At 38.9% G+C, this 25,538-nt stretch overlaps 2 protein-coding genes across 2 annotated transcripts in view; one reads left to right on the top strand and one right to left on the bottom strand.

The window, feature by feature from the left end:
* RNMT (RNA guanine-7 methyltransferase) overlaps positions 1–590 on the bottom strand; it is a 36,876-nt gene extending 36,286 nt beyond the window's left edge. Inside the window, exon 1 of the mRNA XM_021683024.1 lies at positions 562–590. The gene's annotated coding sequence lies outside the window, so the exon portion shown is untranslated. The remainder of the gene's footprint in view (positions 1–561) is intronic.
* Positions 591–944: 354 nt separating this feature from the next.
* The window catches only part of FAM210A (family with sequence similarity 210 member A), a 39,263-nt gene continuing 14,669 nt past the window's right edge, over positions 945–25,538 (top strand). The window contains exon 1 of the mRNA XM_021683022.2: positions 945–967. The gene's annotated coding sequence lies outside the window, so the exon portion shown is untranslated. The remainder of the gene's footprint in view (positions 968–25,538) is intronic.

Genomic DNA, 25,538 nt, shown 5'->3' on the forward strand with positions numbered 1-25,538 from the left:
TCAGTTTCTCAAAGAACGACCGAGCCCTAGGACCCCCAGGCTTAACCTCAAGCAGGATAACCTCTACACCCTGACCCGCCAGCTAAACAGGGGTCAACTCGGGAGGCCTAAGAGGACGCAACAGAGGCGAGAAGGGAAATCTTCAGCCAAAATCACCCTCTTCCGTCATTGGCGCGGCCTAGCTCTCACTAAACCTCCGGCTCACGTTTCCGATCCGCCACTCAAGACTCAAGACAACACAGACGCTTCTTCGGATCCGACAATCCCTCCCCCAGCCTGCCTTCTCAGCACCGCTGAGGTGCGGCCTGAGACAGCTCTTAGGGCTGCTCCAGACCCCGGCTCACTCGGTCTGAATGAGCAACAGAGCCCGCCGACTCCCACAAGTACTGCCCACTTAGCTTCGGGTTGGATGCACAATAAACCTCGAGCGACCGGTACTGAAGGAACAGGACTAGCGCGAAGTGAGCCCATGATAGGAGTTGGAGTGCCCCTTCTATCGCGACGGCAACGGAGGGGCTAAAGACAAAGAAGAATGGCCAGAGTTCCAGACTCCACACTTACCGACACAGCCATCCACGGTTCTGTTTGCGGAAGCGGCGGTCGGCGCCACGCGTGTGTTGTTACGCCACTTCCGGGGAGTGGACGGGTCACGTGTCTCCACTCTCGGCTGCGAGTGGAGGGTCTCTCGACCTTCGCGCCGGAACTACGAGTCCCGTCGTGCTGCGCGCGGGGGGCCCGCTGAGGGACGCGCGGAGCCGCAAGGGCAGTGGCAAGCACGTTGTTAGTGGGCGCGGCTGGCGGGTCAGGGGGTGCCGGCGGTGGCGGGGGGCAGCGAGTGTTCGCCTGAGACTCGTGAGTTCCGGCACCCTGACCCACGCTCGATCAGGTCACTCTGCTGAGTGAGCATCAGAAGAGCTGTCTTTCGGCCTGTGCGGCGAGAAACGGCGTGGCCTCGATTTCCTAAGAGGTAGCGAAGGCCCAAGACCTCTAAGGAACTGCGCGGGGGGGAGAGGGGGTGGAGGAGTCGAGAGGGCACCTTCAACCCGGTGCACGTTGGGGAGCAGAACCAGGGCGCGAACCCGACACATGCCCCGCGCCCACCGCTGCTCAGGCTACGCCGGGGAATCCGTCTGCGGGGCTGGGGTTCTCCACACTCGCCCGCCCGCCACCCCTGGCAGCCGAAATAGGTCACCCCCGCCCTTCTCTGGCAGGCCTGTGGCTCGGCAATACTGTTTGGGGGACTGTTTTTCAGCTTTCTGCTTTGTAGCCCTTCACCCTCTGCTCTTCCCTACGTCAGAAGATGGCTGAGGAGGGTCCTGGGAGCCCCCGCCCTGGGAGTTGTTTTAAAATTGAGCAACATCTTACTTCTTAGGAACTGACAGGTCATTCTTTATTGCTGTATTTGGGAATCCCTGCCATACCTCCCTTCAAGAAGGCCATTCTCATCTATCAGATTCTGGAGAGAGGGGGCAGCCCATCACTATTCTTGAGAAACGCTATAGTAGTAGTATTCTGTGTTGGCTGGACCTTGGTATGGGATGGTTGGGGGAGAAAACGCACTTTGTCCATCCCCTCAGATTTCCACTAGAGAGTCCAAGGCGTTTACTCTACTGAAATTCGGAAGCTCCATAGTTCAGGCCTTTCATCGCGAGACATAGGGTCGGAACTGTATCTGTGAACTAAGGTTATTGATGAGTGTACGTTTTAACGTTGTTGTGCCTCAGCGCCTCTCCACCTTCATGGCGTAAAAACAGCGTGATTAGATTTACAGTTTCATTTTGAATTCTTTACCAAAGTTGATCCCATTAAAAGCAGTTTTGAAAACGTAAGTTTTACTGGCCTTCCTACTTCTCAGTAGGTAGTTATATTAATGCGACTTCGCGTTGGGAATGGCAACATTTGCAGCCTGTAGTTTACAATCAAGTCACTTCCAAATTGTGGGAATTAACCTTTCTGAGGTTCTTGACCCTTTATAACTTTGGACCAAGAATGAGGCCTATTTTTAACAAATGAGGATGAGCCATCAATTTCAGATGACTGTGCCTGTACTTTTTATTAAATGCAATGAGCTGTGTTGAGAATTAATTTCAGTTCATGAATATTGACAACTGCAAAGGTATAGGTCCTAGAGATTGAATGTACTATATACGTATCTATCCACTAGAACTAAGCAATGACGTAGCACGTATTTGCTGGTTCTGATGCTAAGGTTTCTTGAGATAATTGCTGTGGTAATTTTAGGAAAAATGAATCTAATTTTGACTTTTTAAGAAATTTTTTCATTAAATTAAAAGCTTCTTAACTATGTGTTTATATAAACTCCACCATGAATTAATATCATGCATGAGATATATAGAGATCACATCTTACGATTTTTATCAAACTTAACTGAAAGTCATGCAATTTGAGTTGAGAATAGAAGAACTCTTGAATGTAGTAGTAATGGAAGGAGTGAATGGGCTAGATAAAATTGTTTTAAAATTACTGTTGATGTTGTTTTTCCCCATTATTCCTTGAGTAATATCTGGTTTTCTGAAAATTGAATTAAAATAATAGCTAATATTTTGGTACCTTCTATGTGCCAGACTAAGTGCTTTACATATTGGAACTCATTTAATTTTTATGTAATCCAGTGGGGTCGTTGCTATCATTATTATTATTATTATTATTATTATTATTATTATTATTTTAAAGATGAGGGTTAAGTAACTTGGCCAAAGTCAAGCAGCTGGGAAGTAGTGAACTAGGATTTGGACCAAGGCAGGCTGACTCCAGAGACCAGAATCTATGCTAATAATGAAATAGTGCCTGCTGGAAGACCAGCCTCAGAACTGGAAGTTGGCTGCCATATAATAGATTTTCAGAAAATTTCTTGATACTTCCTGATGCTTGGGTTATTATGTTCAGAGAGAAAATAACTCGATAAAGATGATACCGTGCTAGAATGTGAGTTCCAACAAGGCAAGGATCATCATTTTGTTCAGTGAGTGCCTTGAACAGTGCCTGGGATACCTGGGTGCTTAATGAATGAATTGCCAAGAAAAGTTTTAAAAATTCTTTTTTTTTTTTAAAGGACATAGAGAATTTATTTCAATCCATTTATAAGATTTCTTTATGCACTGTTTTGATTATATGGCTCATTATTCACCCAGCCTGCTTTGGATTCTCCTGGTTTGGATTATACTTTTGTCAGTGAGAGAAAATGGAGTAGTAACTTGCAAGTTTTCTAGTTAAAGTAAAGGTAAGCAACAGAATCAATAGACACCATCCCTCTTTTTAAGTCATTAGTTTCCAAAGTGACAGCACTCAGAAGTGTAATTTTAAAGTGTGATTTCTGTTGTGCAGTTGAAAATCACATTTTTTAAACATAAAAATTTTTTAAATGTAGATACAATCTTATAGCTTCCTAAGCATGATGGAGGTAGGAGAGGTGGTTTATGGAAGGTTTGTTTCTCCAGTCTTGGAGGAAGGACTGTTCTTCCAGTCCACTCACCAAAGTGGTCCTACTGGAATTTTACTGCCTTTTTGGAGCACATAAGGTATTCTTGGTCAAAAAGTTTTTGGTATAGTTGAAAGTAAGGTTTAGTTGAGAAATCTAACTTCATTATGTGTGATGGTTAGTTTTATATGTCAACTGGACTAGGCTATACTGCGTAGCTATTTAATCAAACACTAATCTAGGTGTTGTGATGGTGTTATAAGATGTGGTTAACATCTGCAATCAGTTTGCTTTAAGTAATGGAGATTACCCTCAATAATGTGAGTGGGCCTCATCCAATCAATTGAAGGCCTGAATTTTAAACTGAAGTATCTCAAGGAGAAAAAATCCTCAAGCCTATAGCGTTGATTTCTGCCAGTTTCTAACCTGCAAATCTGCCCTACACGTTTCAGAGTTGCTGGCCCCCATGATTTTGTGAGCCAACTCCTTAAAATAAATGTGTTATCTATTTAGGTAAGTAATCAAATAATAGATTTCTAATACATAGAAATAAATATCCATTTACCTAAATATAGATCAACCTAAAGACAGATTGAGATATATGTATATATTTTTTCCTGTTGGCTTTGTATCTCTGAAGAAACTTGTCTGATTCAGAGCTTGGTGCTCAGAGTGGTTCTAGAGGAACAGATTCTTAAAGATTAGTTTTCTGAATTGGTTATGGTGTTCTTGGAATTGGTTCCCTAATCAGATTAGATTTAAAGGCACTAATTAATGACTATTTCCAGTGGTGAAAAGGGCACTGATAACCCATGATATGATGTGGCAATAGAGATAGGCAAAATGCAGAACATTACCATCTTATGCCAAGTATTTATAAAAGATAAGGTTCTTGATGGGATGATCACATATTTGATGACTTAAAACATTTTGTCGAATTAACAAGTGTAATTAGACTGACTGGTTGCTGACTGCTTGCTGCTAACTATGCTGGAGAAAGCGGAAAGAAAAGGATGAGCTCAGGTTTTCAGATTCCCAGCTCAAGCTCTGCGTAAATAACCTGAAAGTCTTTATGTCTGCCCTAAAGAAACTCATCTCCTGTAGATGCAGAGCTGAGATTGCTGAAAACCAAACCCAGAGTCTCATCCTGCAAAATGGTTGAATTACAATGCAAAATGAATTCCCCATCTAACAGAGTATCTGCTGTTAAAATAAGGACATTGATTGAGAAGGAATGCAAACCTCAAATTTGGAATGGGGTACGGAGCCCCTAAATTTTTTAAATTTTATTTTGTTATGTTAATCACCATAACATTACACCATTAGTTTTTGTTTTTTTTTTTAAAGATTTAATTTATTTATTTGAGAGAGAAAGAGCACAAGGGGGGGGAGCGGGAGAGGGAGAAGCAGACTCCTTGCTGAGCAGGGAGCCCGATGCGGGACTCGATCCTGGGACTCCAGGATCATGACCTGAGCCGAAGGTAGTCGCTTAACCAACTGTGCCACCCAGGCACCCTACACCATTATTTTTTGATGTAGTATTCCATGATTCATTTTTGCGTATAACACCCACTGCTCCATTCAGTACGTGCCCTCTTTAATACCCATCACCAGGCTAACCCATCCCCTCACCCCCCTCCCCTCTAGAACCCTCAGTTTGTTTCTCAGAGTCCATAGTCTCTCATCGTTCATCTCCCCCACCGATTTCCCCCCACTTCATTTCTCCCTTCCTACTATCTTTTTTTTTAACATATAATGTATTATTTGTTTCAGAGGTACAGGTCTGTGATTCATCAGTCTTACACAATTCACAGCGCTCACCATAGCACATACCCTCCCCAATGTCTATCACCCAGCCTCCACATCTTTCCCACCCCCCACCACTCCAGCAACCCTCAGTTTGTTTCCTGAGATTAAGAATTCCTCATATCAGTGAGATCATATGATACATGTCTTTCTCTGATTGACTTATTTTGCTTAGCATAATACCCTCTAGTTCCATCCTCATCATTGAAAATGGCAAGATTTCATTTTTTTTTGATGGCTGCATAATATTCCATATATATACTACATCTTCTTTATCCATTCATCTGTTGATGGACATCTTGTGAGCCCCTAAATTTTAATCCATTGTCTTTGCCAGCAAAAGCAGCCCTTCCACTCCTCTTTGAGAATTTAACCCTGCTTTGTGTGAAGTACCTATAATGGCCTTCCCAGAGATATTTGCCTTGTAAGACATAGCTGATTCTCCTTAGGAACTATCCCTACTACCCTTCTTTGCCGCTATATGTTTCTTTTTTCATAGCAGTTATCTTCTAACATCCTATGTAATTTACTTATTTTTTTTTAAAGATTTTATTTATTTGAGAGAGCGAGAATTAGAGAGAGTACATGAGAGGGGGGAGGGTCAGAGAGAGAAGCAGGCTCCCCGCTGAGCAGGGAGCCCGATGCGGGACTCGATCCCGGGACTCCAGGATCACGACCTGAGCCGAAGGCAGTCGCTTAACCAACTGAGCCACCCAGGCGCCCCTGTAATTTACTTATTTATTGTGTTTACTACTTAGTGGTCCCACAAGACGGATGAACCTATCCCCCTCTTCCCTTGAAAAATGAGCCAAAGTTATTAGGGGTGAATTTTCTCAACTTAAGCCTTCCCACTTCCCAAGTTACCTGCATCCACACCCATTTCATAATCCCTTAACTCCTTCCTCAGAAAAGAAACTCAGTCCTCCACCTGTGTTCTAGATCTAACCTCTTTCTGTCTTCTCCAAGACTCTGCTCAACCACATTTTCCTTGTATTTTTCTACTGCTATTCTCCTTCCCTCCTCTGGCTTCTTTCCTCCAGCATATAAGATATGCCATTAAGAAAATAGGTCTCTCTGTAATATCTGCTCAATTTCCCATTATTCTCACTGTATTTAAGGATCCCTAGTTCAGTGGCAGCAGTTTCTGCTGTAATTTCTGACTCAGAGAAGAGCAATCACAAAGTTCTTCATGGATGCTGGGGCGCCCCTCATAAATTTATTTCTCACTGTCATGGTGAAAGGTATCTCCTCCAGACCTTCCCAGAGTGAGTGAGCTGGGCTTACATGATAAATCCACTCTACCATTCCAAACCCCGTACACCTTTGGATCCCTTCCTCTATAGTATACCAAGGCAGGTCTGGTATTTTAACTTCATGAAGCGTGGGTCACCTTTTGGTCCAAGCTTCAGCCAACCAACCAAACTGTCAGAAGCCCTTCCTAATCCCTCAAGCTGTAACAGTGAATCCAGAATCTTTGCTTAGTGGTTCCTATATCAGTAAATTTGGCCTGGTCCAACTTTATGTTCCTTCCACCATTATCCCATACCTTTAATATCCAACCCCACAAAAATTTCCCAGATTTCTATGTGTATAAATAAATAAAAAAAAATATCATGTGGGCTTTAGAGTGCAGCACACCTCTGCATGGGACACACTTTGTAGCTGCCCTTTGAGGACCTGCTAGGACTTCCTTTCTGAGGAAGGAGTTAAGGGATTCTGAAATGGGTGTGGATGCAGGTAACTTTGGAAGTGGGAAGGCTGAAGTTGAGAAAATTCACCCCTAATAACTTTGGCTCATTTTTCAAGGGAAGAGGGGGATAGGTTCATCTGTCTTGTAAGTCTTTACTTACAAGTCTGTCTTTACTAAGTAGTAAACAATAAATCAGTGAATTATATAGGATGTTAGAAGATAACTGCTATGAAAAAAGAAACATAGAGCAAGATAAGGAAGATTGGGATGTTGGGAAGGGAGGGTTGGAAGTGGTATTGTGATTTTAAATAGGGTAGTCAATGCCATTTGAAAAAAGACTCATAGGAAGTGAAAGAATAAGCCATGCAGACATCTGGAGAAAGACTATTTATTCCAAGCAGAGGGAACAGCTAGTGCAAAATTCTTGGAGTGGCTTTTTTAACATGTTGGAAGAGCTGCAAAGGGGGGCCAGTGTGGCTGGAGCAGAGAAAAAGACAGTAGGCAATGCATTCAGAGAAGAAAAGGGAAGAGATATGTGGGGTATTGTAGATGATTGTAATTACAGACTTAAGCTTTTACTCTAAGAGAAATTGGAGAGTTTTAAACAGGAGAGACATGATTTTATGTATCTTTTATATTTTATCATGGCCTGAAAATAAAGTATAAGAGATTTGAGGACATTGGGAAAGGTATGGAATGGTCATTGAAAGGAAAGGGAGAGGAAGCTTATTGGATCAGGAACCACTGTGAGTTGTCACATAACATTCACAGCCTTTCTGAAATAAGATGTACCCTCAATATATGTTGGGTACTAATTTACTCAATTGTGTGATTTTTGTTAGTGCTCAGCTACGAGATATAGTTATAGGAAAAACAGATAGATGGACTAGCTCAAGATTAGATTTTGTGGGCCTGGTATTTGCAGATGGACAAAGTAGTAATTCAGGTAATGCACTGGAGAATTGAGGCTGGTTAAAGACTTCTGAATGAAACCAGGAGGAGCTGTTAGATTTTAAAGAAAAAGGAAGGTAAGGTGGAGTAAGGCCCTGGAACTAGAGCCCAGAGAGTAAGGGAGTGAAGACTGTAAGTAGAAGAGGCTGCAGAGGGTGGGATAGCATGGTTTCAGGATTTCAGTTGTGGAAAAATATCAGATGACTTCAAGGTGGAATGCATTGCTAAAGAAGCTGGAATTTTGCCTGGGTCACCCAAGTGGAATAATGATAAAACTTTAGATGAAGGAAGAATATGAATTTGGTTTGGCCAGGTCAACAGATGAGAAGGTAAAGAAGGAAAACTAGAACTAATTATTGTTATAGCATACTAAATGCTAGATACTTAACATATTTTATCTTATTTCATCATCATAAATATCATAGTATAAAAGTGTAATTAACCCCACTTTAAGGATGAAGAAAAAAGCTAAATAAAGTAATGCCAGAAAGGGCTGGAACTCAGATCTTTCTGACTGCAAAGCCTGCGTTTTTCCCATTGCAATGTAGTAACACCTGCCAGACCCAGAAAAGAAGGGAATGGAAGTGGAACCATGTAGATTCTGGACCAGTGTTACTATTAGAGATCACCCTGGCTTGCCTTAGGAAATTTAGATCCTCTGAAAAGACAAAAAGACATAAACATTTTGTGTAAATGAACATATTTATGTAGTAATTTTGGAAAAATCATTGATTTTCTATATAAAATAAATGATACATTTGACATTTAAGACTGCTCTGGAATCAGTGAACTATTAATGAAATTCCTTGGGAATTCACTAGGGGGCATAACTTAACCTTTCCTGAAGATTAAGAATTTAACAATGGCTCCATCATTGCCACAGCTTGTATATATATGTTGCTCAATTCTTGTATTAGAAAGCGCAAAAGCAGAATAGGTTGAAGGACGTTGAAGGAGGTGGATTATATAACAGAAATTAAATTGAAGGTATCAAATTCATTGAGGAGTAGGAAAATGCAGTACTACGAACTTGCATGCGTTTACTTTTTCTAAGCATCAGTCGAGGTGTGATTAAGGCAGATTGAAATGAATATTAGAATATTTAATCTGTTGAAAGAAGAAAATTTGGTGGTAATTGAGAGTTTATATAACTAAAGGCAATTCTTTTCTTCTTTTGTCCCTTTTATTATGTTCCAACCTAATGAGTTCTACAATTTATCCCTTCCTCATACCTGTGATTCAAGGTAAAGCTATATTAAATATCAGTTGTATTTGGCAAGGCCACAGTGTACTTAAAAAAAAAAAAGTTAATGGATTTTATTTTTTAGAGAAGTTTAGGTTTACAGAAACATGGAACAGAGATAGTACAGAGAATTCCTGTATTATCCACCCCTACCCCCAGTTTCCCCTGCTATTAACATCTGGTAATAGTGTTGTACACTTGTTAGAATTGAAGTATTGGTATTGATACATTATTAGTGTACATAGTTTACATTAGAGTTCGCTCTTTGTGTTGTACAGTTCATTCTATGGGTTTTGACAAATGTATGATGACATTTATCCACCATTACAGGATCATGTAGAATGTTTTGCTGCCCTAAAAAGGCCCGGTGCTCCACTTAATCATCTCTTCCCTCCCCTACCCTGCAGCCTCTGGTAACCACTGCTATTTTTACTGTCTCTATAGTTTTGTCATTTCCAGAATGTCATATAGTTGGAATAATGCAGTGTATAGCCCTTTCAGACTGACTTCTTTCACTTAGCAACATGTTTCCCTCCATGTTTTTTCATGGTTTCATAGATCATTTATTTTTATCACTAAATAATATTCCTTTGTATGGTGGTACCTCAGTGTGCTTATCCATTCACCTATTCAAAGACTTCATGGTTGTTTCCAGGTGGGGGCAGTTATGGATAAAGCTGCTATAAAGTTTGTGTGCAGGTTTGTGTGTAGACTTTTCAACTTACTTGGGTAAGTACCTAGGAGTGCTATTGCTGGCACATACAGTAAGCCTATGTTTAGCTCTCTTTGAAACTACCAAACTGTCTTTCACGTTGCCTATTACCATTTTGCATTCCCACTATCAATGAATGAGAGTTCCTGTTCCACGTCCCCAACAGCATTTGGTGTTTGTTAGTGTTTTGGATACTAGTTATTCTAATAGGTGTGTAGTGGTATCTCATTATTGTTTTAATTTGCAATTCCCCAGTGACAAATGATGTTGAGCATCTTTTTTTTAATTGAGATATAATGACATATGACATTATTTTCAAGCATACAACATAATGATTCAACATCTATCACCACGTGTCTTTCTCCCCAGCCTCTGGCAACCATCAGTCTGTTCTCTATACCGGTGAGTTAAGATTTCTTTTTTTTTTTTTAAGATTCCACATATAAGTGAGATCACATAGTATTTATCTTTCTCTGTCTGACATTTCATTTAATATAATGCCATTAAGATCCATCCATGCTGTTGCAAATGGCAAAATTTTATTCTTTTTATGGCTGAATAATTTTCCATTGTATTTGTATACCACATTTTTTTAATCCATTCATCCACTGATGGACACATAGGTGGTTTCTGTGTCTTGGCTATTGTAAATAATGCTGCAGTGAACATGGAGGTGCATATATCTTTTTGAGTTAGTGTTTTTTTTTCTTTGGATAAATACCCAGAAGTGGAATTGCTGGATCATATGGTAGTTCTGTTTTTTGAGGAACTTCTATACTGTTTCCTGTTGTGGCTACACCAATTTACATCCCCACCAACAATGCACAGCACTTTTCTCCACATTCTCACCAACATTTGTTTTTCTTTTTTTTTTTTTAAATAATAGCCATTCTCACAGGTGTGAGGTGATTGAACATCTTTTCAGATGTTTATTTGCTGTGTCTTCTTTAGTGAGATGTCTGTTCATATCTTCAGCTCATTTTGTAATTGTTGAGTTTAAGGAATTATTTTTGGATTTTAGATACAAGTCTTTTATCTGGTATGTGCTTTGCAAATATTTTCTCCCCATTTGTGGTTTGTCTTTATTCTCTTAATAGTGTCTTTCATTAGAGCAGTTTTTAATTTTAATAAAGTCCAACTTACCTTTTTTTTTTTTTAATGGATCCTGCTTTTGGTGGTGTATCTAGCAAGTCTTTGCCAAACTAAAAGTCACTTAGACTTTATTCTATGTTTTCTTCTAGAAATGTTATAGTTTCGCATTTTACATTTAGGCCTATGATGCGTTTTGACTTAAATTTTGTGAAAGGTTTAAGGTCTGTGTCTATGTTCACTTTTTGCATGTGGACATCTGGTTGCAGTACCATTTGTTGGAAAAACTATCCTTTCTCCATTGAATCTCTTTTGAGCCTTTGTCAAAGCTCAGTTGACTATATATGTGTGCATCTCTTTCTGGACTCTGTTCTGTTGGTCTGTGTCTTTGCTTTCTCCAACACTACACTGTCTTGGTTATTGTAGCTTTATAATAAGTCTTAAAATTGAGTAGTGTATCAGTGATTTTTTTTTTTGGTCTTATTGCACTAGCTAGGAATTGCAGTACAATGTTGAGTAAGAGTGGTGACAGAGGACATCCTTGCCTTGTTCCTGGTCTTAGGAGGAAAGTGCCCAGTCTCTTTCCTCAAGTATCACATTAGCCATGGATTTGTTGTAGGTGTTCTTCATCAGATTGAGGAAGTTCCCCTGTACTCTTAGTTTGCTCAGAGTTTAAAAAATCATGAATGGGTGCTGGATTTTGTCAAATGGTTTTGCTGGATCGATGCATATGATCATATGATTTTTCTTTAGCTTGTTGATACGATGCATTACATTGATTTTAACTGTTCAATCATTCTTATCTGGACTGATTTCACTTGGTTTGGTGTATAATTGTTTTTAAACATTAATGGATTGGATTTGTTAATATTTTGTTGAAGATTTTTACATGTATATTAACGAGAGATATTGGTTTATAGTTTTCCTTACTTGGATATCTTCATCTGGTATTGGTCATAGGCTAATGCTGGCCTCATAAAATGAGTTAGGAAGTCTCTCTTCTCCTTCCATTTTCTGGAAGAGATTGTGGAGAATTGACATTATTTCTGCCATAAATATTTGATAGAATTCACTAGTAAAAACACCTGGGCCTGGTGCTCTCTTTTTTTGAAACCTTAATTCTTATTGATTCAATTTCTTTTTTTTTTTTAATTTTTTTTTTAAATTTATTTATTCATGAAAGTCAGAGAGAGAGAGAGGCAGAGGCAGAGGGAGAGAAGCAGGCTCCCCGCCTAGCAGGGAGTCTGCTTCTCCCTCTGACCCTCCTCCCTCTCATGCTCTCTGTCTCTCATTCTCTCTCTCTCAAATAAATAAATAAATAATAAATCTTTAAAAAAAAATTCTGTTAAAAAAAAAGATACAGGACTATTCTGGTCATCTTTTTCTTCTTGTATGAGTTTTGGTAGTTTGTATTTTTCAAGGACTGGCTCCATTACAGCTAAGTTACCATATTGGTGGGCATAAAGTTGTTTACAGTATTCCTTATCACTTTCTAAATGTCTGTGGGTGAGTAGTCAAGACTCCTGTTTCATTTCTGATATTAGTAATTTGTGTTTTCTCCCTTGGGAAACCTAGGGAGATATTTTTCAGAGAACCAGATTTTGGTTTTGTTATATTTTCTGTTGTTTTCCTTTTCAGTTTCGTTGATTGTTGCTATGATGATGATGGTGGTGATGTCTGCTTGCTTTAGGTTTATATTCCTCTTCTCTTTCTAGTTTCCTAAAGTGAAAGCTTATCTTACTAAGTTTACATCATTTGTTTTTTCTAATATGTGCATTCAGTGCTATAAATTTCTCTGTAAGCCTGCTTTACTGCATCCCACAAATTTCAATAAGTTGTATTTCCATTTTTAATTCAAAATATTTTCAAACTTATTTTTAGACTTTTTTGACCTATGGATTATTTAGAAGTATGTTGTTTAATTTCCAGGGGTTTTCCAGCTGTCTTTCTGTTAGTGATTTCTAGTTTAATTCCCTTATGGCCTGAGAATATATTTTGCATGATTTTTATTCTTTTAAATATGTTAAGGGGTCTTTTATGGCTCAGAATGTGGTCTGTTTTGTTGAATGTTTCATGTAATAAGCTTGAGTAGAATGTATATTCTGCTGTTGTTGAATGGAGTATTCTATAAATGTCAATTAGATAAAGTTGATTAATAGTTTTTAGTTCAACTATATCCTTAGTGATTTTCTGGCTGCTGGATCTATCAAATACTGACAGAGGAGTGTTGAAGTTTCCAGTTATAATAATGGAAATGTCTGTTTCTACGTTCAGTTCTGTCAGTTTTTGCCCTGTACTTCAGTCTTCTTTTATCAGACGTATACATGTTTATGATTGTTATGTTTTCCTTATGTTTTCATTGCATTATTATTTATTATCAAATAGCCCTCTTTTTCACTGATAAACAAGAAATTTGCAAAGTCTGCTTTATCTGAAATTAATATAGCTACTCCATCTTTAAAAAAAAAAAATCAGTGTTAATATGGTATGTTTTTCTCCATCCCTTGACTTGTAACTTAGTCTGAGTCTTTAAAGTGTGTGTTTTTTAGACAAAATGTAGTTGGCTTTTTTTTTATTCTCTGACAGTTTGTCTTTTAATTGGCTTAATAACTTACCATGTTTGCAAATGTTTTTTATTCATTGCCATTTGTTCTTTCTTTTTCCCTTTTTTTTGTCTTCTGTGGCTTTAACTGAGAATTTTATATGATTCTATTTTATCTCCTCTTTCAGTGTATCAATTGCACTTTAAAAAAAAAATTATTTATTTGTGAGAGAGAGCGTGTGCTCAAGTGTGGTGGGAAGGGGGCAGAGGGAGAAAAGGCATAAGGACCCTGAGATCATGACCTGAGCCGAAACCAAGAGTCTGATGCTAAACTGACTGCACTACCCAGGCGCCCCTCAATTGCATTTTTAAAATAAATTTTTAGTGGTTTCCCTAAATTTCATAATACACTTTTATCTCATCTAAACCACCTTCAAATGATACTAAAATATTTCATATGTAGTTGGAAGTATCTTACCATGGAGTATTATCATAGAGTATTCTCAACTCCTTGTAACAGTGCTATTATTCACTTAATGTAATGTTACTAGTATTATTAAACAGTTAATTCTAGATCAATTAATAATTTTAAAAGATCTTATCTTTGTTGAGCCTTCCCTGTCAATCTTTTGGGGTTTTTTTTTTTAATTTAAATTTAATTAGCCAACACCCCTCTATCTGATATGTCATCATTAGTTTCAGATTTAGTGTTCAGTGATTCATCAGTTGCTTATAACACCCAGTGCTCATCACATCTTGTGCCCTCCTTAATGCCCGTCACTCAGTTGCCCCATCCCCTTCAACTCCCCTTCTGTAACCCTCAGTTTGTTTCCCAGAATCCAGAGTCTCTCATGGATTGTCTCCCTCTCTGATTTCTTCCCATTTAGTTTTCCCTCTTTCCCCCTATGGCCCTCCACGCTATTCCTTATGTTCCACATATGAGTGAAAGCATATGATAATTGTTCCATCCATGTTAATGTAAATGGTAGGTATTCATCCTTTCTGATGGCTGAGTAATATTCTATTGTATCTACGAACCACATCTTCTTTATCCATTCATCTGTTGAAGGACATCTCAGCTCTTTCCACAGTTTAACTATAGTGGACATTGCTGCTATGAACATTGGGGTGCAAGTGCCCCTTCATTTTACTACATCTGTATCTTTGGGGTAAATACCCGGTAGTGAAATTGCTGGGTCATAGGGTAGCTCTATTTTTAACTTTCTGAGGAACCTCCATACTGTTTTCCAGAGTGGCTGTACCAGCTTGCATTCCCACCAGTACTGTAAGGTTTCCCTTTCTCCACATCCTCGCTAACATTTGCTTTTTCCTGTCTTGTTAATTTTCGTCATTCTGACTGGTGTGAAGTGGTATCATTGTGGTTTTGATTTGTATTTCCCTGATAACAAGTGATGTGGAGCATTTTTTATGTGTCTGTTGGTCATTTGTATGTCTTCTTTGGAGAAGTGTTTGTTCATGTCTTCTGCCCATTTCTTGACTGGATTATTTGTTTTTTGGGTGTTGAGTTTTATAAGTTCTTTATAGATCTTGGATACCACCCCTCTATCTGATATGTCATTTGCAAATATCTTCTCCCATTCTGTAGGTTGTTTTTTGGTTTTGTTGACTGTTTCCTTATCTGTGCAGAAGCTTTTTATCTTGATGAAGCCCCAATAGTTCATTTTTGCTTTTGTCCCTTGCCTTTAGAGACCCGTCTTGCAAGAAGTTGCTGCAGCCGAGGTCAAAGAGGTTGCTGCCTGTGTTCTCTAGGATTTTGATGGATTCCTGTCTTATATTTAGGCCTTTCATCCATTTTGAGTTTATCTTTGCGTATGGTGTAAAGAATGGTCCAGTTTCATCCTTTCGCATGTGGCTGTCCAGTTTTCCCAAACCATTTATTGAAGAGACTGTCTTTTTTCCATTGGATATTCTTCCCCACTTTGTCAAAGATTAGTTGAACATAGAGTTGAGGGTCCATTTCTGGGCTTTCTATTCTGTTCCATTGATCTCTGTGTCTGTTTTTGTGCCAGTACCATGCTGTCTTGATGATCACAGCTTTGTAATATAACCTGAAGTCAGGCATTGTGATGCCCCCAGCTTTGTTTTTCTTTTTCAACATTCCTCTGGCTAAATGGGGCCTTCTGTGGTTCCGTACAAATTTTAGGATTGTTTGTTTCAGCTCTGTGAAAAATGACAATGGTATTTTGATAGGAGTTGCATTGAATGTGTAGGTTGCTCTGAGTAGCATAGATAGTTTAACAATATTTATTCTTCCAATCCATGAGCATGGAATGTTTTTCCATCTTTTTGTGTCTTCTTTAATTTCTTTTCATAAATGTTCTATAGCTTTTAGACTACGGATCCTTTACCTTTTTGGTTAGGTTTATTCCTAGGTATCTTACAGTTTTTGGTGTATTTGTAAATGGGATCGATTCCTTAATTTCTCCTTCTTCAGTCACATTGTTACAGTGTATAGAAATGCAACTGATTTCTGTGCATTGATTTTGTATCCTGCCACGTTGCTGAATTGCTGTTTGAGTTCTATCAATTTTGGGGTAGAGTCTTTCGGGTTTTCCACATAAGTATCATGTTATCTGTGAAGAGTGAGAGTTTGACTTCTTCTTTGCCAATTTGAATGCCTTTTATTTCTTTCTGTTGTTTGATTGCTGAGGCTAGGACTTCTAGTACTGTGTTGAACAACAGTGGTGAGAGTGGGCATCCCTGTCATGTTCGTGACCTTAGGGAAAAAGCTGTCAGTTTTTCCCCATTGAGAATGATATTTGCTGTGGACTTTTTGTAGATGGCTTTGATGATATTGAGGTGTGTTCCCTCCATCCCTACACTGTGGAGAGTTTTAATCAAGAGAGGATGCTGTATTTTGTCAGATGCTTTTTCTGCATCAATTGAGAGGATCATAGGGTTCTTGTCCTTTCTTTTATTAATGTCTCACATTGATTGATTTGCGAATGTGAACCACCCTTGCAACCCAGGAAGAAATCCTACATGGCCGTGGTGAATAATCCTTTTAATGTACTGTTGGACCCTATTGGCTAGTATCTTGGTGAGAAATTTGTTAGCCATGTTCCTCAGGGATGTTGGTCTGTAATTCTCCTTTCTGATGGGGTCTTTGCCTGGTTTGGGGTTCAAGGTAATGCTGGCTTCAGAGAATGAGTTTGGAAGTTTTCCTTCCATTTCTATGTTTTGAAACAGCTTCAAAAGAATATGTAATAGTTCTTTAAATGTTTGGTAGAATTCCCCTGAGAAGCCGTCTGGCCCTAGACTCTTGCTTGTTGGGAGATTTTTTATTACTGCTTCAGTTTCTTTGATGGTTATAGTTCTGTTCAGGTTTTCTATTTCTTCCTCTTTCAGTTTTGGTAGTTTATGAGGTTCCAGGGATGCATCCATTTCTTCCAGATTGATTAATTTTATGGCATATAGTTGCTCATAATGTGTTCTTAAATTGTTTGTATTTCTTTAGTGGTGGTCTTGATCTCTCCATTTCATTCATGATTTTATTAATTTGGGTCCTTTCTCTTTTCTTTTTGATAAGTCTGGCTAGATGTTTATTGGTCTTATTAATTCTTTCAAAGAAGGAGATTTTAAGTTCATTGATCTGTTCTCCTGTTCTTTTGGTTTCTATTTCTTTGATTTCTACTCTCATCATTACTATTTCTCTTCTTCTGCTTGGGTTAGCCTTTATTTGCTGTTCTTCAACTCCTTTAGTTGTAAGTTTAGCTTATGTATGTAGGACTTATCTAATTTTTTGAGAAAGGCTTCTTTTGCTATGTACTTCCCTCTTAGGACTGCCTTTCCTGTATCCCAAAGGTTTTGAACATTTATGTTTTCATTTTCATTTGTTTCCATGATTTTTTTAAATTCTTCTTTAATTTCCTGGTTGACCCATTCATTCTTTAGTAGGATACTCTCTAACCTCCAAGTGTTTGAGTTCCTTCCAAATTTCCTCTTGTGATTGAGTTCAAGTTTTAAAGCATTGTGTTCCGAAAATATGCAGGGAATAATACCAGTCTTTTGGTACTGGTTGAGATCTGATTTGTGACCCAGTATGTGATCTATTCTGGAGAATGTGCCATGCGAACTCAAGAATGTATATTCTGTTGTTTTAGCATGGAATGTTCTGTACAGATCTACAAAGTCCATCTGGTCCAATGTGTCATTCAAAGCTCTTGTTTCTTTGTTGATTCTCTGCTTAGATGATCTGTCCATTGCTGTGAGTGGGGTGTTAAAGTTCCCTGCTATTATTCTGTTATCAATGTGTTTCTTTAATTTGGTTATTAATTGGTTTATATAATTGGTTGCTCCGAAGTTAGGAGTATAAATATTTGTAATTGTTAGATTTTCTTTTTGGATAGACTCTTTAAGTATGACATAGTGTTCCTCTTCATCCCTTACTACAGTCTTTGGTTTAAAAGCTAATTTGTGTGATAGGAGGATTGCTTCCCCAGCTTTCTTTTGAGGTCCATTAGCATGAGAAATGGTTCTCCTTCACTTTCAAGGAAGTGTCTTTAGGTCTAAAATGAGTCTCTTGTAGACAATATATGGATGGGTCTTGCTTTTTTATCCAATCTGATACTCTGTGTGTTTTGATTGGAGCATTTAGCCAATTTACATTCAGAGTAACTACTGGAAGGTATGAATTTAGTGCCATTGAATTACCTGTAAAGTCCCTGTTTCTGTAGACTGTCTCTGTTTCTTTCTGATCTCTGTTACTTTTGGGCTCTCTCTTCACTTAAAGGTTCCCCTTTAATATTTCTTGCAGAGCTGATTTAGTGGTCACAAATTCCTTTAGTTTCTATCTGTCCTGGAAGCTCTTTCTCTCTTCTTCCATTCTGAATGACAGTCTTGCTGGATAAAGAATTCTTGGCTGCATGTTTTTCTCATTTAGTACCCTGAATATACCATGCTAGCCCTTTCTGGCCCGCCAGGTTTCTGTGGCTAGGTCTGATGTTAATCTGATATTCCTCACTCTGTAGGTTAGGAGTCTCTTGTCTCGAGCTGCTTTCAGGATTTTCTCTTTTTCTCTGAAATTTGCAAGCTTCAGTATTATATTTTGGGGTGTTGATCTATTTTTATTGATTTTGGGAGCAGTCCTGTCTACCTCTTGGACATGAATGCTTGTTTCCTTCCCCAGATTAGGGAAGTTCTCAGCTGTGATTTGCCCAAATAGACCTTCTGGTCATTTCTCTCTATAATTCTGATATTGGTATGTTTCATGGCATCAGTGATTTCTCAAAGCCTGTCTTCCTGCACTATTAGTCATTTTCTGTTTTCTTCAGTTTCCTTCCTTTCCATCAACCTGTCTTCTAGATCACTTACTCTCTCTTCTGCCTCATTTACCCTGCCTGTTAGAGCATACAATTTAGACTGCATCTCAGTTATAGCATTTTTAATTTTGGCCTGATTAGGTCTCATTTCTGCATTAAGAGATTCTCTAGTGTCTTTTATGCTTTTTTTTTGGCCCAGCTATTAACTTTATAATGGTTTCCTGAATTCCAGCTCTGACATCTTACTTTTATCCATATCAATTAGATCTGCGGCAGAGAACATTACTTCTGGTTCTTTGTTTTGTTGTGAATTTCTCCTAGTCATTTTGCCTAGAGAAGAATGGATGAGCAAATGAGCAGAATCAAAAATATTCACCACAACCCAATCAAAATACACACTAGACAAATCCGAAGAGATCAGAAACCAAAACAGAAGAGCAAACAAAAACAAAACAAAAAAGGGGGGTAGAATCTAATATCACAGGGTGGACAAAACAGGGTGATCCACTTGTTCCTGAGAGGATTTTGGTCTGTGTGTTAGAAGACACTAAATCCCAAAATTGCAAAGAAAGCAAAACTTGTCTATATACAAAAATAAAATAGAAGAGTGAAAAAAAGGCCAATAATGAAGCATATATCTATAAAATGTAGGTGTAAAAAGTTAAAAAAGCGACTTAAAAACAAAGTGTTGATAAAGTAAGAAACTAGTTGAAAAGGGAAAAAAGAAAGAAAAGAAATGGGAAATTTTAGACTGAAAGATAAACAAATCATGAGAAAAAACCTTGAGTTCTATATACTATTTTCTCCTAGTGCTAGAGTTTTACAGTCTTGTGGGATCTATAACCTTGTGCACTTGTTCTTCCAGTTGGTCTTCTGGGGGAGGGGCCTGCTGTGCTGCTTCTCAGGTGTCTGTACCTGGGTGGAGTTGCCCTGCCTCTTGCCAGGGGGCTGGGCTCAGTGTTAGTGGTCCTCAGTGTGGCTTTTGTTCCCTGAAGGCTCTCTGTGCCTCTTTAGAGGAGCAAAATAAAAATGGCCATGCCCTGATCTCCAGCCCCAGAGCCAAAAGATCATGGTCCCCTTTCTTCAGTAAACCCTCTGGGATAAATGGTCTTCACTTTTGTGTGTGCCAAACTCCGCAGACTCCTGCGGTGTGTGTTGATAGTGATCCTCCCGGGGGCTGTCCGAGGGTCCCCAGTTACTGCCCTTTGTGGGGTCCTGCTGCTGAGAGTGGTCAAGGGATCATGCATGGACCTGCTCCACCCCTCCTGGGGGACAGCTAAGTGTCACCATACTGTCCTTTCTGGGGCCACCACCCTGAGAGCTGTTTCCAGGTTGTGGGCACACCCATTCTGCTCCTCCCAGGGAATGGCAGATGGTCCCCGCATTCCAGTCTGTTGCAGGGTCCCCAGGCAGAGAGCGGTCACCCGATCAGGCCCGGGTCGCAGTTTATGGCAACCAGAGCTGAGAACCCCCTTCTGGGCTCCCTGACTGTAAACCAGTTTCCTCATTTCACTGCTTGAGTACTCTACTGGCTCAGACACCCCCATTAGTTCTGTAACTCCTGGAGTCCTGAGATCACACTGACCCACTTAGAATTCTGCCCCTTTCATCCCCTGAGCATCTTTCAGGCAGGGATGTCTCTCACTGGAGCAGATTTCTGAGAGTTCCAATTTTGCCTTCTGGGGCTATATCACTTTCCCGTAGCAGGCTTATGGAGGCTCCCTCTCCTCTCCATTTATCTTCCAATATCTGCCCTCAGATTCACTTCTCCACACCTCCTACCTTGCAAAAAGCAGCCACTTTTCTACTTGTAGAGTTCCAGGTATTTTTTCTTACATCTCCAGCTGAATTCATGGTGTTCAGAATGGTTTGATAGTTATCTAGCTAAATTCAAGGGACCAGATGGAACAAGGTCCCCTACTCTACCACCATCTTGCCTCCTCCTCCTGCAATTTCTAACCTCAGTCCTTCTTTTTCTATGTTATTTCCTTCTTGAAGGTCAAGTCTACTGACAGTGAATTCCTTCCATTTTTTTTGTTTGATAGAACCTTTATTTCTTCTTTTGATGGATAATTTTGTTGCATATAGAATTCAAGTTTGATGGTTTTTCTGTACACACTTTAAATATTCGCTTTATTCTCTTGTGTGCCTGGTTTCTGTTGAGAAATTGCCTCTACCTTTATCCTTGTTCCCCTCTAGGTAAGGTGTTTGTTTTGGGGGGATTTTTTTTCCCCCTAGCTTCTTTCAAGATTTTCTTTCTGTCTTTGATTTTCTGCAACTTGAATATGATATGCTCAGATAAGGGTTTTAGATCATTATCCTCCTTGGTTCTCAGAGCTTCCTGGACCTGTGGTTTGGTGTTTGTTAGGAATTTTGGAAAATTTCTCTTTTATACTTCTTTCTCTGTTCTCCTTCTGGCATTCCTATCATGTGTGTGTTATACCTTTTGAAGTTGAAGTTGTCCCATATGCTTGGATGTTTTATTCTGGTATTTTTATATGTGTGTTGGTCAGGGGAGAAGGGTTCATTTTTTTTTTTCCTCTTTGCATTTCAGTTTAGGAAGTTTCTGTTGGCCTCCCTTTGAGCTCACCAGCTCTGTGGATTATGAGTCCCTTAAAGGCATTCTTCATTTCTGTTAGAGTGTTTTTGTTTTGTACCATTTCCTTTTGATTCTTAGAATTTCCATTCTGCTTACATTCTGTGTTGTTTACTTTTCCCATTCAAACTTTTAACATATTAAGGGTTAATTTTTAAGTCCTCAAAACTTCCCAAGCTGAAGATGCTACATTGATTTTAGAAGTCATTTATTAGAGATAAATTGAGTCTTTTAAAAACTAACAAGTTGTTGACATTCATGGAACTGAATTAGATTGAACACCCACTAGATGTCAGGTTTTGCGCTAGTCCCTGTACCTACTGGGAATTAACACAGACTTCTTGCTCTCCAGGAACATAGAGTCCACAAAGAAAAAGAAGATTCCAATATCTGTGTTTTCAGTGGAGTTTCTTCTCTAGCTTGCAGGGCCCAGGGACTTCAGAAGGAATTAGTGCCTGTGATGTGACTTGCAGGAAAATGGCAGTTGAAGTAGGACCATTATTTATAGAGAATTTGTCCACTTTGTGATTTTGTTTTCATAGTTAGGGAATCTGTGGCACAGTGGCCCATGGGCTGGAGGAGGTGAGGACAAGCCAGAAGACTTTATTCCTCTTTTAATCCTGCTTTAACCTGAGCAACTTTGCTTTTATTTATTTTTATTGAACTTCCAAGTTAGATTTTGTTTGAGAAGAGTTTTTTGGATTCATACAATAGAGAACTAAATCTTGCTGTTGTAATTTGTTGTTTCAACTCTCTTTTTAGTTAGTGTGTTTTTATTTCTTTTATAAGAATGGCATATAAATTAATTCATTCCATGTACACTCAGCTATTGTATTTCTAGTGCTGCTTGAATGTCTTAGGCTTCCAGTTTGTGAGGAACAGAAACGTGTTCATATAATCTTGAGGAGTGTGGGTTTGGTTAGGATATAGAGGGAGGAAAGGAATCTCATGAACTAATTCATTTGCCTCATAGAACTGGAAATTTAGGATATAGCTTCTCTATAATTCCAACAGCATTTTAACGTTTGTGGTTTCTCAATGACATTTGTTCCAATCCCTCTTCCCTCTCTGTCATTCCTTTAATTTGGCTTCTCTTCGTTTGGTTCCCACTGCTTCCTTATACCTTTACTTTTTTCTTTCTTTTTTTTTAATTTGAGTATAGTTGACACACAATGTTACATTCGTTTCAGGTGTACAAGGTAGTGATTTGACAAGTTTATACATTATGCTAGGCTCAACACAAGTGTAGCTATCATCTGTCACCATACCAAGTATTACCATATCATTGACTGTATTCCTTATGCTGTGCCTTTTATTCCCGTGACTTATTCATTCCACAACTGCAAGTTTTATACCAGTTATGCTTTACTCTTGACCACTATGTCTTCACCTTCTCTTTGCCTCAGAATTGCTGTGGAGAGGCTCCTAACTCTCACACATGTGTGTTAACTGCTTTTTCATGCCTGGTCTTGGGCTGGATATTATTGGATTGATTAGGTACAGTTTCATGTAGTTTTTAAAGTTTTGTGCCAGAGCCATCCTAGACAACTGTTTATCCTGTGTAATCTCCTTTCAGCTCAGGCACTGATCCTTAGGCTGTTTCACTGTGAATAAGGGCAACAGACTACTTTGTTTACTTACACACTTGCAATAATAACTTGTAACATTTTCTGAGCACTTGCTACATACTCATCATTTTCTGAACATTTTACATGTATTTATTTTAATCTCATAACAATCTTATGAAGTAGGTGCTATTATTAACCCCATTTTACAAATTGGAAACCAAGGCACAGGGGTTGGGGGAGCTAATTAACTTGTCCAAATGGTACATAGTTTATAGCATTTTCAGGATGTGAACTTGGTCAGTCTGACCTTGGATTCCAGGCTCTCAGTTGTTAAATTCTGCCTGCTCATGAAAATTATTCATGACAGAATCAGGCTTTACTTAGAAATTATTCGTGATGCCCCTACCATACAGGGTAGGGTTGTATACTCAGAATTAGGTACCATTAACTATATGCCAACCACTTGAAGTGTTAAAGGCCTTTATGACGTAATTCTAAAGTGGAAAAGGATAGCCACAACAAGCAATGTAATCTTGTCATTTCACTTGGGTCTAATAATGCACTTCATCATTTATTTCCATAACTGAAACAATAAGCAGTTTAGAACACTGCTTCATCTATACCTATGAAAATTTCATACTGCTGAGGCAGGAAAATAACAGGCAACTTTTCGTATAAGCTAAGTCTCATGATTTAAAAAATGTATTACTGAAATTACTGTATTTCACTGGAAGAAACTCAGGTTTAATTTGTTCATCACTCCAGGTCTCCATTTATATCAGAAATAGAGGCCTGTTCGTTCACAGCTTCTTCAGGTCCACTCATCCTGTCCACATATAACTAATCCGATCTAAGTAAAGTTTATGAGGAATGACACCTCCACCATTTACCAATAACCAAAAACTTTTATCTTTCATTGAGAAGATGAGCAGACTAATAAAATCCAGAAATGGAAGCTGCCAGTGAGCTGAGGCCATTATACACAATGCTAGCTGTGAGACAAGATAACTTCTATCTTGCCTAGGTTTTATTGTTCCTGAAGCCTGTTCATTCCAGAATATGTATGATACTACTCAGTCTGTACTTGCCATCTACTTTTACTTGTATTCATCTGAAGTAGGTTTGTTCCTTGAAATCTAACGAGTCTTACTGTGTATGTCATCAGTATTGTAATTGATTACCTTTGGAATTCTAGAGTTACACTGTCAAATATTGTAGCCATTGCCCATATGTTGTTATTTAAATTAGTTTTGATTTTTACTTTTAATTTAAAAGTTAATTTTAAGTTAAAAGTTAACTTCTTGGGCCTTATGTTTCCTTAGGGCACTTTTATCATGTGTCTTATGTATCTTAGTCTACTGAAAATTGGCACTGTTGGGGCGCCTGGGTGGCTCAGTTGTTAAGCATCTGCCTTCGGCTCAGGTCATGATCCCAGGATCCTGGGATCAAGCCCCACGTCGGGCTCCTTGCTCAGCGGGGAGTCTGCCTCTCCCTCTTCCATTCCCCCTGCTTGTGTTCCCTCTCTCGCTCTGTCTCTCTGTCAAATAAATAAATAAAATCTTGAAAAAAAAAGAAAATTGGCACTGTTTGTTTCTTCTGGAAGTGGCCATATAGCTTAGTGACTAAGTTTGAATCCCAGCTTCTCCACTCACCAGTTGAGTGTATTTCCTCTCTGTGTTTCAGTGTTCTCAACTGTGAAGTGGTGACAGTAGTCCCTCCTTCATTAGATTGTTATGGGAATAGTATGAGTTAATATATGTAAAGTGTTTATAACACCTACCACATAGTAGGGGCTAAAAAACATCTTACAATGATGATGATGATGATGATGATGGATAACAGCATTGCTACCACTCTAGACTTCCAAAGGTAATCAGTCACAATACTGATGACATACACAGTAAGACTCGTTAGATTTCAAGGAACAAACCTAATTCAGATGAAAAAGTAGATGGCAAGTACAGACTGAGTAGTATCATACATATTCTGGAATGAACAGTGCCTCTGGCACTGAAGCCATTTGCTGGGCCTAGAGAAATGACCCCCAAATTCATATTGTCAGGTGTGACTTGGCTATAGAAGATTCTGATTTATTAGGTCTGGATGGAGACCAGGAATCTGGTTTTTCAAACCATCTCTCCTTTCCCTCAATATCCGCAACCTACCATGATTCTGATGCATAGCCAGTTTTGGAAACCACTAGCCCAGAGATTGGCTTCTAAGGGAACCAAGGTAAATATTAGCTCAAGACGTAATACAGGGGTGACTTGTAAACGTTATGTGAAGTGAAAGAAGCCAGTCACAAGAGACCACATACTGTGATTCCATTTAAATGAAATGTTCAGAATAGACAAATATAGAGAGACAGAAAATAGTGTAGTGGTTACCTGGGGCTAGGAGGGGGAGGGAATGATGAGTGCTCATGGATATGGGATTTCTTTCTGGGGTGGTGAAAATGGTCTAAGCTAAGACTGTGGGGATAGTTTCACAACTGTAAATATACTATAAGTCATTGAATTCTACAGCTTAAATGAGTGAAATGTATGTTCATTATATTTCAATAAGGATATTTTTAAAAATAGTCAATAAGAAGTGAGAGAGGATAAATTTTTTTTTTTTT

This window comes from Neomonachus schauinslandi, chromosome 14 (assembly GCF_002201575.2).
Source record: "Neomonachus schauinslandi chromosome 14, ASM220157v2, whole genome shotgun sequence".
NCBI classification, from domain to species: Eukaryota; Metazoa; Chordata; class Mammalia; order Carnivora; family Phocidae; genus Neomonachus; species Neomonachus schauinslandi.